This window comes from Arachis ipaensis, chromosome B06 (genome assembly GCF_000816755.2).
Source record: "Arachis ipaensis cultivar K30076 chromosome B06, Araip1.1, whole genome shotgun sequence".
Taxonomy (NCBI): domain Eukaryota; kingdom Viridiplantae; phylum Streptophyta; class Magnoliopsida; order Fabales; family Fabaceae; genus Arachis; species Arachis ipaensis.
In genome coordinates this window covers 32,360,778-32,374,404 of record NC_029790.2, presented here as the reverse complement: position 1 = coordinate 32,374,404, position 13,627 = coordinate 32,360,778, and the positions used below count along the sequence as shown (strand labels likewise).

General features: G+C 39.2%; 1 long non-coding RNA gene across 1 annotated transcript in view; it reads left to right on the top strand.

The window, feature by feature from the left end:
* Positions 1-1,986, top strand: part of LOC107648771 — a 16,429-nt gene extending 14,443 nt beyond the window's left edge. The window contains exon 3 of the long non-coding RNA XR_001622074.2: positions 1,974-1,986. This is a non-coding gene — a long non-coding RNA (uncharacterized LOC107648771). The remainder of the gene's footprint in view (positions 1-1,973) is intronic.

Here is a 13,627-nt window from a genome sequence, read left to right as displayed (position 1 = left end):
ATTTCCTTTTCTCCATCATGGACCTAAGTGGAAATGAACAGTCCAGAAGGACTCTGGGGTCATATACTAACCCCATTACTACTGCATACGGGAGTAGTATCTATATACCCCCCATCAGAGCAAGCAGTTTTGAGCTAAATCCTCAGCTCATTATCATGGTGCAGCAAAATTGCCAGTATCCCGGTCTTCCACAAGAAGAACCTACTGAGTTTCTGGCACAATTTTTACAAATTGCTGACACAGTACGTGATAAAGAAGTGGATCAGGATGTCTATAGACTATTACTGTTTCCATTTACTGTAAAAGATCAAGCTAAGGGGTGGTTAAATAACCAACCCATAGCAAGCATAAGAACATGGAAACAGTTATCAGACAAATTCCTGAATCAATATTACCCTCCAAAAAGGATGACACAGCTAAGGCTGGACATCCAAGGCTTTAAACAAGAGGATGATAAATCCCTTTTTAATGTCTGGGAGAGGTATAGAGGGATGCTAAGGAAATGCCCCTCTGAAATATTTTCAGAATGGGTGCAGTTAGACATCTTTTACTATGGGCTTATAGAAAAAGCTCAAATATCTCTAGATCACTCAGCTGGTGCATCTATACATATAAAAAAGACCATCAAAGAGGCTCAAGAGCTCATTGATACAGTTGCTAGAAATCAGCATCTGTATTTAAGCAGTGAGTCCTCCCTGAAAGAAGAGGCTAAAGCAGTATCTACTGAACTTAGTCCTCAAGAACAAGTTACTGAACTCAATCAGCAATTGTTTATTATAACAAAACAGTTCGCAGAATTCAAAGAGATGCTCCAAGACACTAAAAATGCCAACCAAAATATGGAAGCACAATTGGATCAGAAGAATGCCAAGCAGTTCAATTAAGGAGTGAGAAAATACTGAATGTATCTATCCAAGGTAGTAGGAAGCCAAGAAAGGAACAGCTAATAAAGGATAACCAAACCACTGCCCAAAATCCCTCTGAGGACAGTAAGAGCCCAGAGAGGAATGATTCTGGCGTTCAAATGCCAGAAAAGGGTGGAAAAGTGGCGTTAAACGCCCAAGGGACAGCCAATTCTGGCATCTAGACGCCAGAAAAGGGTGGCAATCTAGCGTTAAACGCCCATACAGCCCCCAATTATGGCGTTCAAATGCCATAAAGGGGTCAGACTCTTGCAAGTGCTGATAACAACCCCCTTAAGATGGCTTCTCCAACCACTTCTGTAGGAAATAAACCTGCAACAACCAAGGTTGAAGAATATAAAGCCAAGATGCCTTATCCTCAGAAACTCCGCCAAGCGGAACAGGATAAACAATTTGTCCGTTTTACAAACTATCTCAGGACTCTTGAAATAAAGATTTCATTTTCAGAGGCACTTGAGCAAATACCCTCTTATGCTAAGTTCATGAAAGAGATCTTAAGCTATAAGAAGGATTGGAGAGAAATTAAAAAAGTTTTCCTCACTAAAGAATGCAGTGCAGTCATTCTGAAAAGCTTACCAGAGAAGCTTAAAGATCCCGGAAGCTTTATGATACCATGCACATTAGAGGATGCTTGTACCAAGACAACTCTATGTGATCTTGGGACAAGTATCAACCTAATACCTGCATCCACTATCAAAAAGCTTAGTTTGACTGATGAAGTTAAACCAACCCGGATATGCCTCCAACTTGTTGATGGCTCCATTAAAATCCCATCAGGCATAATTGAGGACATGATTGTCAAAGTTGGGCCATTTGCCTTTCCTACTGAATTTGTAGTGCTGGAAATGGAGGAGCACAAGAGTGCAACTCTCATTTTAGGAAGACCTTTCCTAGCAACTGGATGAACCCTCATTGATGTCCAAAGAGGAGAGATAACTCTGAGAGTCAATGAGGATGAGTTTAAGTTGAATGCTGTCAAAGCCATGCAGCATCCAGACACACCAAAAGACTTCCTGAGCACAGATGTTATTGATTCCTTGGTGGAAGAAGTCAATATGACTAAGAATCTCGAATCAGAGCTAGAGGACGTTTTTAAGGATGTTCAGCCTGATCTGGAGGAACCAGAGAGAATAGAAGAACCTTTGAAAATTCCTCAGGAAGAGGATAAGCCTCCTAAACCCGAGCTCAAACCACTACCACCATCCCTAAAATATGCATTTTTGGGAGAAGGTGACACTTTTCCGGTGATCATAAGCTCTGCTTTGAATCCACAAGAAGAGAAAGCACTAATTCAGGTGCTAAGGACACACGAGACAGCTCTTGGGTGGTCCATAAGTGATCTTAAGGGTATTAGCCCAGCAAGATGCATGCACAAGATCCTATTGGAGGATAATGCTAAGCCAGTGGTTCAACCACAGAGGCGGCTAAATCCAACCATGAAGGAGGTGGTGCAGAAAGAGGTCACTAAGTTACTAGAGGCTGGGATTATTTATCCTATTTCTGATAGCCCCTGGGTGAGCCCTGTCCAAGTTGTCCCCAAGAAGGGAGGCATGACAGTGGTTCATAATGAAAAGAATGAACTGGTTCCTACAAGAACAGTTACAGGGTGACATATGTGTATTGACTACAGAAGACTCAATACAGCCACCAGAAAGGCAGGTCATGAATACTACTGCTTTTTGGATGGCTATTCAGGTTATAACCAAAATGCAGTGGATCCTCAGGACCAAGAAAAAATAGCATTTACATGTCCTTCTGGAGTATTCGCCTACAGAAGGATGCCATTTGGTCTGTGCAATGCACCTGCAACCTTTCAGAGGTGCATGCTCTCTATCTTCTCTGATATGGTAGAGAAATTTTTAGAAGTCTTCATGGATGACTTCTCAGTATTTGGAGACTCATTCAGCTCCTGTCTTGACCATCTAACACTTGTTTTGAAAAGGTGCCAAGAGACTAACCTGGTTTTAAACTGGGAGAAATGTCACTTTATGGTAACTGAAGGAATTGTTCTCGGGCACAAAATTTCAAACGAGGGAATAGAGGTAGATCAAGCTAAGGTAGAGGTAATTGAAAAATTACCACCACCTGCCAATGTTAAGGCAATCAGAAGCTTTTTGGGACATGTAGGATTTTATAGGAGGTTTATAAAAGATTTTTCAAAAATCGCAAAACTTCTAAGCAATCTGCTAGCTGCTGACACACCATTTGTCTTTGACACGGAGTGTCTGCAGGCATTTGAAACTCTGAAAGCTAAGCTGGTCACAGCACCAGTTATTTCTGCACCAGACTGGACATTACTGATGCGGGCAGAAATTGGTGAATTAAAAATTATTAGAATATATGCGTTGCAAGTATAGTTCTTAACTCACCAGAAACCCACCGCTCAATTTAGAAAGGTGTCACAGAAAATTGAAATTTAAAATACTGGGAGTATGAATCCCAGGTCGTCTCCCAACGAGTTGCAGGAAAGGGTGCTATTTTATTAATCAGATGTTTTTGAAAAGGGTTGAGTTGAGTAAACAGGAAATTAAATTGATGAAATTGAATAATGTAAATAAAAGCCTTGACTGGGAGTTGATTACATGGAAGCCCTATTCTTGATGGAACATTCTTAAGATTAGTTGACAATTAAGAGTTATTTCGTTTAGTTATCCTTTACTAAGTAAGGGAAGGTAAAACAAGTTGGAGTGCTGTTCTATTCACAAGTCCCAATCCACTCTGGGGAGGATTGGTGTCAGGAATTAGAGAGCAATCTAACAATAACCCAATTACAACCTTTCTCTTGAACCTTCCAACTCAAGGGTTCCTTTCAATCAACTCCCCATCAAGTTAGGGAATTACTCACTCATTGTAAAGGTAAAATTCATAGCATATGAAAAGGAATTAAAGAAAGACATTGTAAATAAAAATTAAAAATAATCAATTAAAAATAAAAGTGATCCTTGTATTAAATAATCCTAAAAATATTTCAATGGTAAAATTAAACAAAGCAAGGAACATGGAAGAGTAAGCCAAGTAAAGAAAACGAACTAGAATGACGAAGTCTTGATGAGGTAATAACTCTTCTCAATATCCCAATGCAAAAAGCAAGAGAAACTAAAAATCCTAAGAGCTATGAATGTATAGAGAGAAAACCTAGAGGAGGAGTAAAACTAGATCTAAAAACTAAAACTGTGTAGAATGAATGTTCTCTTTGGTTTTTGCTTGTTCTCTGGCTCTAGTCTGCTGTTTCGGGCCAAAAACTGGGTCAAAATAGGGCCCAAAATCGCCCCCAGCGAATCTGTAAATTATGCAGATCGCGCACGTCACGCGATCGCATCGCTCATGCGGATGCGTCATTCGCGTTTCTGCTTTCCCACGCGGACGCGTCGTCCACGCCTCCGCGTCGCTCGTGCTTTTCCATTTCGCGTGGTCGCGTCATCCATGCGGCCGCGTCACTGCGATTTGATCTTCTCCGCGCGGTCGCGTCGTCCATGCGGCCGCGTCGCTTCTCGCTGGTCATCTCCTCAATGTCTTATGTTCCTTCCATTTTTGCTAGCTTCCTTTCCAATCTCCAACTCATTCTTGCCCTATAAAGCCTGAAACGCTTAACACACAGATCACGGCATCGAATGGAATAAAGGAGAAGTAAAATGTATAATTAAAAGTCTCTAGGAAGCAGTTTTCACTCATGTAATAATTTCAGGAAGGAAATATAAATGCATGCTATTTTAATGAATAAGTGGGTCAGGATCATCATAAAACCACACAATTAAACACAATATAAACCATAAAATAGTGGTTTATCAATTACCATTTGAACTAATGTCTGATGCCAGTGACCATGCCATTGGTGCAGTATTGGGACAAAGGCATAACAAGCTTCTGCACGTCATTTACTATGCTAGCCGTGTTCTGAATGATGCACAGAAGAATTACACAACCATAGAAAAAGAGTTACTTGTAGTGTTTTATGCCATTGACAAGTTCAGATCTTATCTAGTAGGATCAAAAGTGATTGTGTACACTAACCATGCTGCTCTAAAATATCTCCTCACAAAACAGGATTCAAAACCCAGACTCATAAGTTGGGTGTTACTTCTGCAAGAGTTTGATATAGAAATAAGAGACAGAAAAGGGACAGAGAACCAAGTAGCAGATCACCTGTCCCGGATAGAACCAGTAGCAGGAGCGTCCCTCCCTTCTACTGAGATCTCTGAAACCTTCCCGGATGAGCAACTCTTTGCCATTCAGGAAGTACCATGGTTTGCAGACATTGCAAACTATAAAGCTGTGATATTCATACCCAAGGAGTATAGCAAGGTGCAAATGAAAAAATTGATTTCTGATGCAAAATACTACTTATGGGATGAACCATATCTCTTTAAGAGGTGTGCAGACGGAATGATCCGTAGATGTGTGCCTAGAGAAGAGGCACAGAAAATCCTATGGCATTACCATGGATCACAATATGGAGGACATTTTGGAGGTGAGCGAACAGCCACCAAAGTTCTCCAGTGTGGCTTCTACTGGCCTACTCTCTATAGAGACTCCTGAGAGTTTGTATGTAACTGTGACAGTTGCCAGAGAGCTGGTAATCTGCCTCACGGTTATGCCATGCCTCAACAAGGGATCTTAGAGATTGAATTGTTTGATGTATGGGGTATTGACTTCATGGGGCCTTTCCCACCATCATACTTAAACACTTATATTTTAGTGGCAGTAGACTATGTATCTAAATGGGTAGAGGAAATTGTGACACCCACTAATGATACTAAGACAGTGATGAAATTCCTCCAGAAGCATATCTTCAGCAGGTTCGGTGTCCCTAGGATACTGATCAGCGATGGAGGCACTCACTTCTGCAATAAACAGCTTGACTCTGCTCTGGTCCGATATGGAATTAACCATAAAGTGGCAACTCCATATCATCCACAGACAAATGGGCAGGCTGAAGTCTCAAATAGAGAACTAAAATAAATCCTGGAGCGGACTGTAAATGCCCGTAGAAAGGATTAGGCAAGAGGTCTGGATGATGCTCAATGGGCATACAGAACAGCATTCAAGACTCCTATAGGACCTCTCCATACCAGCTTGTGTATGAAAAAGCCTATCATCTGCCAGTGGAACTGGAACACAAGGCCTACTGGGCAACTAGGTTCCTAAACCTTGACACTAAGGTAGTTGGAGAGAGGAGATTACTCCAGTTGAATGAGCTGGAAGAATTCAGACTCAATGCTTTCGAAAATGCAAAAATTTATAAGGAGAAAGCAAAAATATGGCATGACAAAAGGCTGTCATCTAGAGTCTTTAAGACAGGACAGATTGTTTCCCGGGAAATTGAAATCCCGGTGGAGGGGCCCATATGTGATTACAAGTGTGTCACCATATGGCTATGTAGAGCTTCAAGATATTGATTCAGACAAAAAGTTCATTGTTAATGGGCAAAGAATCAAATATTATCTTGAAGCCAATGTTGAGCAAGAATGCTCAAAGCTGAGACTAAGTTAAAAGCTTAGTAAAAGTCCAGCTAAAGACAGTAAAGAAGCACTTGTTGGGAGGCAACCTAGCCATTATCAATAATTAGATGTTTGTAACAGTTAGATAAGTCTTTTTAATTTTGTTTTCCTTGTTAATTAATATATTTTCAGTGAAAAAGTCAGGAAAATGGAGGTTAAAGACATAAAACAGAGAAATCACAGAGGAAATGAGCTCACTGGCGTCAAAACGCCAGTAAAGGTAGCATTCTGGGCGTTAAACGCCAGAATGGGCAGCATTCTGGGCGCTTAACACCAGAATTGGTAGCATTCTGGGAGTTCAGAAAAATGCTCAGTGAAGAAGAATTTCTGGCCACCAGATGGGCGTTAAACGCCATAATGGATATCATTATGGGCGTTTAACGCCAGAACAGCTAAGGGGAGAGGTAATTTCGTTTCAACTCAAATTTTTTCGAATTTTCATGTTTTAAATCAAAATTTTCTGCATCCAAACATTACAAACATTTATCTTTTAAACCCCATTCACAAAAATTCGTAAACTTATAAATTTTTATTGATTCTACTTCAAATTCTTTTCAAATCTTTTTCAAAAACTCATTTATCTTTTCAATTTCTTTTCAAATCTTTTCAATTCATTTATATTATCTTTTATTTCTTAGATGCATAAACAAAAATTCAGATTTAACTTCCTCATATCTTTTATTTTTGAAAGTAATCTTCTTTTTTATATATCATGTTTATCTTGTATCAATCATATCCTTCAATCATATCTTTTTCAAATCTTTTCGAAACCATACCCTCCCTCCCCTTTATTTATGCATTCGGCCATCACCCCTCCTCCATCATTCGAATCACTCTCTCCATCTACTCATCTTCTTTCTTTGCTTTTGCTTGAGGACAAGCAAACCTCTAAGTTTGGTTTGATTTTTCATGATCACTGACCAAGATCATGGCCCCTAAAGGAAAACAAATCACTCCAAGAGGCAAAAAAGAAAACAATCCAAAACCACAATGGATGCATGAGAGGTTTTGCACCAAAGAACATGCAGACCATTATTTCAAAATTGTGTGCAGAAGATCAGTGATCCCGGAAGTAAGGTTCAATCTGAGAGAAGATGAATACCCGGAGATCTAAGAGCAGATTTAAAACAGGGGCTGGGAAGTCCTGGCTAATCCTGAGATACATGTTGGAAGAAACATGGTCCAGGAATTTTATGCAAATCTGTGGATGACAGAAAAGCAAAGATTAGAGGGAACTGCTTTCTACTCCTTTTGGACTATGGTCAAAGGAAAGATTATTTACTTCCATTTTGACAAAGTGAGAGAAGTTCTTAAACTCCCTCAACTACAAGATGATCCAGAGTCCTTTAATAGGAAAATGGCCAAGGATAAAAGGCTAGATCAAGTTCTAGAGGACATATGCCTCCCTGGAACCAAGTGGATTACTAATTCAAAAGGTGTCCCAAACCAACTAAAGAGAGGTGATCTCAAACCAGTTGCTAGAGGTTGGCTGGATTTCATTGGGCGTTCTATACTCCCAACCAACAACCGATCTGAAGTCACTATCAAGAGAGCAGTGATAATTCACTATATTATGCTGGGGAAGGAGGTAGAGATTCATCAGCTAATCCCTGTTGAAATTTACATGTTTGCAAACAAGGAATCCACTGAGGCCAAATTGGCCTACCCAAGCTTGATTAGTCTGTTATGCAAAGATGCGGGGGTATAGATGGGTGTGGATGAATATATCACAGTTGAACGCCCAATCACCAAAAAAGTGATGGATGGACCTCAAATTCAAGATAACCTCATCAAGAGGGGGGCGGAAGAGCTCCTCCCAGAAATTCCTCAATTTGACTATTGGGCCCGCTTAAAAGCATCTGTCACCAAGCTGCAAGAAGCTGTGAATCAACTCAAAGAAGAACATCAGAATCAGAACAGCATGCTCTGCAAAATGCTCATAAAACAAGAGAAACAAGGGCGTGAGATACAGGAGCAAAAGCGTTAGAAGTTGTCCCTTGAAGAGTTGGACGTCCCACAAATTGAAGGATCACCTACCCCTCAAAATCAAGTTTGTTGAGTCCTAACTCTGTGATAACTTTTATTATTAGAAACCTATCTTAAGAGTTACATAAGCATTAGTATTAGAGTCATTTATTTTTATGTCTTTAATTTTCTTTCTTTTATTATTATTTGTCTGCTTTTATGTTTATTTTATGTCTTATTTTTATTCCATGATCAATAAAGTTTAGAGTCTATGTCTTAAAGCTATGAATGATTCCATGAATCCCTCACCTTTCTTAAATGAAAAATGTTTTTATTTGCAAAAGAACAAGAAGTGCATAGTTTCAAAATTTATCTTGAAATTACTCTAATTATTTTGATGTGGTGGCAATACTTTTTGTTTTCTGAATGAATGCTTGAACAGTGCATATTTTTTATAGTTAGGTTTATGAATGTTAAAATTGTTGGCTCTTGAAAGAATAATGAAAAAAAAAAGAGAAATGTTATTGATAATCTGAAAAATCATAAAATCGATTCTTGAAGAAAGAAAAAGCAGTGAAAAAAAATGGCGAAAAAAATAAAGAAAAAGAAAGAAAAAGAAAAAGCAAGCAAAAAAAGCCAGTAACCCTTTAAACTAAAAGGCAAGGGTAAAAAGGATCCAAGGCTTTGAGCATTAATGGATAGGAGGGCCCAAAGGAATAAAATCCTGGCCTAAGCGGCTAAATCAAGCTGTCCCTAACCATATGCTTGTGGCATGAAGGTCCAAGTGAAAAGCTTGAGACTGAGTGGTTAAAGTCGTGGTCCAAAGCAAAAGAGTGTGCTTAAGAGCTCTGGGCACCTCTAACTGGGGATCTAGCAAAGCTGAGTCACAATCTGAAGAGGTTCACCCAATCATGTGCCTGTGGCATTTATGTATTCGGTAGTAATACTGGAAAACAAAATGCTTAGGGTCACGACCAAGACTCATAAAGTAGCTGTGTTCAAGAATCAACATACTAAACTAGGAGAATCATTAACACTATCTGAATTCTGAGTTCCTATGGATGCCAATCATTCTGAACTTCAAAGGATAAAGTGAGATGCCAAAACTATTCAGAAGCAAAAAGGCTACTAGTCCCGCTCATCTAATTGGAACTAAGCTTCATTGATATTTTGGAATTTATTATATATTCTCTTCTTTTTATCCTATTTTGTTTTTAGTTGCTTGGGGACAAGCAACAATTTAAGTTTGGTTTTGTGATGAGCGGATAATTATACCCTTTTTGGGATTGTTTTTACATAGTTTTTAGTATAATTTAGTTACTTCTTAATATATTTTTATTAGTTTTTATTCAAAAATCACATTTCTAGACTTTACTATGAGTTTGTGTGTTTTTCTGTGATTTCAGATATTTTCTGGCTGAAATTGAGGGACCTGAGCAAAAATCTGATTCGGAGGCTGAAAAAGAACTGCAGATGCTGTTGGATTCTGACCCTCCTGCACTCGAAGTGGATTTTCTGGAGCTACTAAAGTCCAATTAGCGCGCTCTCAATTGCGTTGGTTGGTAAACATCTTGGGCTTTCCAGAAATATATAATAGTCCATACTTTGCTCGAGATTTGATGGCCCAAACTGGCGTTGAAAGCCAGACAAAAACTTTCTGGCGTAAAACGCCAGAACTGGCATAATTCTTGGCGTTAAACGCCTATTTTGGCACCCAGGGTGGCGTTTAACTCCAACTTGAGGTATATGCACGTGAAAGCTTGAAAGCTCAGCCCAAACACTCACCAAGTGGGTCCCGGAAGTGGATTTCTACACTATCTGCACTTAGTTACTCATTTTTTGTAAACCTAAGTTACTAGTCTAGTATAAAAACTACTTTTAGAGATTCATTTTGTACCTTATGACATTTTACACTCCATATTGTATCTTCTATGGCATGAGTCTCTAAACCCCATAGGTGGGGGTGAGGAGCTCTGCTGTATTTCAATGGATTAATGCAATTACTTCCGTTTTCTATTCAATCACGCTTGATTCTATTCTAAGATACTCACTCGTACTTCAATATAGAGAATCTGATGATCCGTGACACTCATCATTATTCTCAAGTCTATGAACGCGTTCCTGACAACCACTCCCAATCTATCTGAGCACAACGTAGTCATTGGGCGACAGCTTGAGTGCGTATCTCTTGGGTCTCTAATCCATGGACCGAGTCCGTGGGATTAGAACCTTTGTGGTAGAGGCTAGAACCAATTGGCAGCATTCCTGGGATCCGAAAGGTCTAAACCTTGTCTCTGGTATTCCGAGTAGGATCTAGGAAGGGATGACTATGACGAGCTTCAAACTCGCGAATGTTGGGTGCAGTGACAGTGTGCAAAAGGATAGAGAGATCCTATTCCGATGCTAGTGAGAACCGACAGATGATTAGCCGTGCAGAGATCGTACCTGGTATTTTTCATCCGAGAGGATCATACAACTTGCCATTGAAGGAAGCCATGCGTGTTTGGAGAAGAAGACAGTAGGAAAGCAGAGATTCAGATGACAGAGCATCTCCGGAACCTCAACGTATTCCTCATTACTGAATCACAAGTACCATTTATTTCATGTTATTTACTTTTCATAAACAAAATCAATTATATCAATTGAATCTCCTAACTAAGAATTACAAAATAACCATAGCTTGCTTCAAGCCGACAATCTCTGTGGGATCGACCCTTACTCACGTAAGGTATTACTTGGAAGATCCAGTACATTTGCTGGTTAGTTGTGCGGAGTTGTGAAAAGTGTAATTAAAATTTCGTGCACCACTGACCCTTTCGACAACTGAAGGGTCACGGCTTAGTAGAAGTTGCATCTCAGGAGAGGTAACTTCTTCTTCATGAGTGGAAATAATTTTTGATGTGTCTTGCACTTGGGGGACTCCTGCTTCTTGACCAAAAAAGACAAAACTCTTGTCCCTTAGAAAAAATACACTTGTCGAACTTCTAAAAAGATGTTGGCAAGGTCGAAGTCAAAGTCATCAAAGTTTAGGTCTTCAGCTTCAGGAGTAGGGACAATAATAGAAGACTCGTCATGTTTGACATTAGCTGGCTTTTAGGTAGGAAAAATGGTTGAAGTAGCTGCAGCTGATGTCGAAACAGGACCAGATTCCTGCTAGGTCTCGGCATCCGTCAATAGAGGTATATAACTTACCTGGAAAATGTATATCTATGTTATATAAAGAAAAAAATGTGCTTGTAATCAAAGAAAGAAAAGAATGGCAAGTACAATTACCATTGGCAAGTCAGTAGAAGCCTGGGAAGCTGCAATCGACGATGTAGGCTGAATTAGACTTAAAAAAAGGAAGAGAGACAATAACCTTTAGAGGAGGTTGGGTGACTTCAGCCTCGACACCTAATAGGTTGACACCTGGCTCAGAGTAGCTTTGCGTTTCAGCTTAAGACTTTGAGCTAAGTTTGGCAGGTTTTGACTAAAAAGGAAATAGATTATTCAAATATGTATAATTTAAGTTGACTATCAAAGGTGAAGAGTGCAAAGAGTACTATGATAGGAGGAGCTAGATCACATTTTTGTACCTTCTTGGATTTTTACCCTATAAGGATGTCGACAGCACTACACTTTTTTTAAGGAAGGGTAGCCTCGCTCGACCTTCCTCTACCTCGATCTCTCTTTTATTTTGTTTTTTTGGGGTGGCTTCCTCATCCAAATTCCAGCTTTCCTCGACTAGTTTCGGGTTGGGAGCAATGCCCGCTAGAATGTTAGTTGAGCAGCTGAATCATAAAATAGGTATAAGAAGAATAAGGACTTAAAAATTTCTCGAGCAGTTAAGAAAACATGGTGCCTGGAGGATATTCAGCAATCCTCGTCTGACCATGAATTTTATCCCTGGCTCCTGAGTAATAGATGGCACTAGTGTTTATACCTAAGGTACAAGGATCCTTTTTCCAAAGTTGATAATCCACTCCCAAAGCTCCTTTAGGAGGATCAGGTAATTGATCAGCAAGGCCAAAAGGGGCACTGGGAAAAGAAAGAAATTTGAATGTTTTCATAAAATATTTTTTCTGTATAATAAAGTAACGATCGAGACATCTATGAAAATATGCTTCCTTTTTCTTTTCCCATACCTATGAAGCCTTGATGAAGACGTACCTTACATTCCTGAAATGCCATTTTACCTTATAATATTTTTCAAAGGCAATGATTTCGTCGATGTGCCCACCTTTTGTCTTCTTCGACGCAATAGTAGTCTGTGCAAAAGGAAGAACCAAGATAGAAAGTGCTTGCTCGACTGAAGGGCAATGAGTGTCATAATAGTTCAACCACTATTTATGAAAATCAAGGTTTGAAAAGAAGCAGAATTTGAGGTTATATCTTTGATTTTGGGTAGTTACTCTTTGATAGTTCAAGTCCAAAAAATGGTCAAATTCTATCAAATCTGACACTTCGTAGTGAACCATTTGGTCTCCAATTTAAAGGGAGAGAGGAGAAGGTAATGCTTGTGCATGATCAAATTGCCTCGACACATATTGTGGGGAATAAGTGACAAGTTTCTTTTTGGTTAAATTACATAGTTGGTCCTTACACTTTCAGTGAAATTACAAATTGGTCCCTATATTTTAAAAGTTTGTAATTAGGTCCCTAAAGAGAATTGAAATTTGTAATTTAGTCCCTGCTATTCAAAAACTATTGATTTAACAGAATATTCTCAGCATATGCTGAGAATATTTTGTTAAAATAGAGAATATACTGAGAATATTCTGTTAAATCAAACACTTTTTGAAGGGCGGGGACTAAATTACAAATTTTAATTCTCTTTAAGGACCCAATTACAAACTTTTAAAGTGTAGAGATCAATTTGCAATTTCACTAAAAGTGTAGGGACCAACTGTGTAATTTAACCTTTCTTTTTCAAAGCCATGGTCGACTCATGAGAAAGTCCGACAGGAAGGACTTGAGGAGTTAAAGTTTTTTACCATAGCCCATCAAGGGCTTCCTAGTTTTCCGGTTTGAGCCTAGTGAGAAAATGGAGGTAACCCACAGTACTCTTTCGACATGACAATGGGTTAGGATGACATGAAGAATCATTGTTGATGTTGAGGAGTTGCTTAATAAAATGACAAAAAGCATCAATAGAAGACATACCCTTTGGTTTTGACCATGAAAGTGTAGATAGTTGAATACCTTTAAGAGAAGTTTTTGGAAACTTAAAGGCGGCAGTGAATTGAGGTTCGAATATTGATT